The following is a 3,408-nucleotide window of genomic DNA, read 5'->3' as shown; positions in this document are numbered from 1 at the left end:
ATTTAAATTGTATATGTATTTTATATCTACAAAATGTGTTGGGTAAAACATGGGTAGATGAATGATGAGAGATAGAAGATGACGTGAGTATACATTGGCAGCTACAGACTTAGTGCCTATGGGATAAACACCGGTAGCTATGGACTTAGTACCTTTTAGACGTTGGTAGCTATGGATTTAGTACCTGTAGGAATTGGTAGCTATGGACTTAGTACCTGTTGAACATTGGTAGCTATGGACTTAGTACCTATTAGATAAAGATTGGTAGCTAGGGATTTAGTACCCGATGAATAGACTATAGCAGCTATGGAATTAGTGCTTTATGAACGAACATTGGCAGCTATGGATTTAGTGCCAGTCCCATAACCCTGGAAGTAAGGGACTTCGGAATAAACGAATGCAGGATAGATGACTCTTAGGTTAAATCCTTAAAGAGTAAAGAAGATAATGGGGATGGGTAATTGGTTTGATTGTTTGATTGAACATAATAATTATATTATTGTAGGTTGAAAACCCTATGTACTCACCAGGTTTCCCAACCTGACCCACTCAGTTTATGTATATCACAGGTGACGAAGTGAAGTGACATTACACTGAGAGATTTAAAAGAGATGTAGATCACTAGTGTAAATCATTGTAAGTCTGTTTATGCTTATGTTTCGGTATTAACGATGACATCCCAAACATTTTAAAGTGGGTTAGATCTGATCCCACATCGGCTGGGAAGGAGAACTAAGCATTCCTTATAAGGGGTGTGGATACCTTCCCTAACACAACGCGTTTTAAAGCCGTGAGGGCAGCAGATCCCATAAGAACTCTGCAGTTAAGCGTGCTCGGGCGGGAGTAGTACCAGGATGGGTGACCCCCTGGGAAGTCCTCGTGTCGAGTGGCCCAAAGCGGACAATATTGTGATACGTGCCAGAGGGGGATGTTACATACGTACTCTTTGAGTGATCAATTGCACATTTCTTGCAAAGGGAAGTCCATTATGTAATTTTTTGATGAGGAGAGATCTTGCAAGCAATCCAAAACTAGGTATATTTGGTTGATGTTGCTATGTGTGTCCGTTTCTATTCTGTATGTGCTCCAACGTTGAAATTTTATCATGAGATTTTGTAAGCTGTTAGCAATTCACTTTTGTGTTTCTTTTATCCATTACATCTTATTTCTTCCACCCAAGAAGCAACGCCATGGATGGGGGGAAGGCCTTGCCAAGTATTAGAAACAGAAGGTTGACCTTGAAGATATTCTTGATAAAGAAACTGCAGCTAGAAATGGTATGGTTGATGGTGTCACTGGCTCTGAACCTTTGCTTACTAGTCCTTCTAGTCTGACTGATAAAAGCCCCAGTGTCAATGGTTATTCAGAATGTGCATCTCCTGCTACTCCTTACTCGTATGCATGCACTTCCTCTCCAAGTAATTTATATACTTTGATTTGTTAATTTTAAGTGCCTTTTGTCAATTTTCTAAAACCTGGGTTGACCCGGCCTGTTGAAACTTGGATGGTCACTAAATTTTCAATCATTTGGAGAATTAAGTTGAGTGTTTCAGCCATTATGATCTAGTGCAGTATCATCATCTGTAACTATACCAAAAATCTTCATCTCTAACATGCTATAAAAATAATGCTTCGACAACAAGATTCAAGAAGATTTTTTATTTTTATTTTTTGAGTCAAAGACTAACAAATCTAAAAACGACTAGAACCACGATCAATTCTCATAATCTAGAAGTTGTGGCTATGTGTTTTCTTAATGTTTAAACTTATTCTAAAACCCTAAGAGTCTACAACACCGGGTTCTAAAACATTGCTTTTTGTTATATGATATGCAAGGATGAATCTAAAACTGTATGTGCTATTTTGCCATGACAGGTCTAGAAGAGAAGGAATCTACTAAGACAATTACAGTGGATAATGACACCTATAATCCTAGTGTTGCTTCTTGTCATGTGTCTGAAAATCACACAGAGTGATTATCATCTAATTTGGAGCTTAACTTGAGCTCCGCACTTGATGAACTGTTGCAGATGGATGCATCAAGTTCTCCAGGGTCTAAATTTGTGAAATCTACTACAATGGAAAAGTTACATGTATGGAAATTAGAGCTGACAAAGACACTTGAAATCACAGAAACTGAAATTGATTCTCTTGAGCATGAATTGAAGTCATTGGTTTCTGATGCTGGTTCTTTTCCAACAGAATACCAGAATAAGACTTGTGGTGGACCTTTGCCTGTGGAGAAAATTGATAGTTCTCCAGAAGAAGTTAATGGAGCAGAAGATTCAGATGACAAGAGTTCAGACACAACATCTAAGTTTGTGGAATCCATTTCTACGAATTATTCATCAGTAATGCACCAGATAGTATAGAACCAGAGGATGATCGTGCTATAAAGGGTTCTTCCCTATTTGGGATGTTTGCTTTGAGAGTAAATTCTTTTTTAGCACTTTTTACTTTATATTATAGCCTGCTTTTGTACAGTGTTTGAATAGGACAAGACAGAACATGGTACTGTGTTTGACACTGATTCCAATGCCAATGGGACAAAAAGATGTACCAAAAGGTTCTCATGACGGATGTAACAAACACAGCCTAAATAGTTTATTTGTGTAAAAGATGTGGGGATAGATAATTAATTAATATAATTTAATTGGATTAAAGGAGCGACCTAAATGGATGAAGATAAGTTCGCTTGATGAATTGAAGACAAAAGTTGGTCATGTAATTGTTATGATTCTTCTAGTAAAGATGTTTGAGAAGAGCAAAATGGTGACAATTTCGACTGGTTTGGACTTGTTAAGCTACTCCGTTTGTATATTCTTGTCATCTGCTTCTTTCTTGTATATATATGATTCGAATTGTTTTGCATCAAAGTTATCTTTCACTTTATAATTTATATTGATTGATACAAAATCATGTATTTCAGGGTGGATTCGTGGGAAAGATCCATCAAGAGTTGTACACTATGAATATTGGGAAGCAATTGATAGCACATTTGGTCTGCAAGGAGGGTTTATTTGGGATTGGGTTGACCAGGTTTGAAACTCATCTCTTAAATTTTATAAAATTGTAAATGTGGTGCAAGGGTAGTTCTAAATATTTGCATCTGGTTTCAGGGGTTACTCAAGGAAAATGCAAATGGTAGCAAATACTGGGCATATGGAGGTGACTTTGGAGATACACCGAATGACTTAAATTTCTGCTTAAATGGTCTCATATGGCCTGATCGGACTCCTCATCCTACTCTAAATGGTGATTACTATAATTTTTTTGCTTAGTATTTAGGTTTTTGTTTAGTTATTTCCAACAAAAATGTTTCCAGTTGTGCTTTCTATATAGCAAATGTTAACCTTGGTCTTTGCGTTTTTTGTTCATAGAGTACAAACACCAATTTCTCTCAAACAA

The 3,408-nt window shown here is 36.9% G+C and overlaps 1 pseudogene; it reads left to right on the top strand.

The window, feature by feature from the left end:
• Window positions 1-773: 773 nt before the first annotated feature.
• LOC145091022 (5S ribosomal RNA) lies at window positions 774-891 on the top strand (annotated as a pseudogene).
• Window positions 892-3,408: the final 2,517 nt, after the last annotated feature.

The sequence above is a fragment of the Lactuca serriola genome, chromosome 2 (assembly GCF_051521515.1).
Source record: "Lactuca serriola cultivar US96UC23 chromosome 2, Lser_US96UC23_V15, whole genome shotgun sequence".
Lineage (NCBI taxonomy): Eukaryota > Viridiplantae > Streptophyta > Magnoliopsida > Asterales > Asteraceae > Lactuca > Lactuca serriola.
The sequence above is the reverse complement of the archived record's forward strand: the minus strand, read 5'-3'. Positions and strand labels throughout refer to the sequence as shown.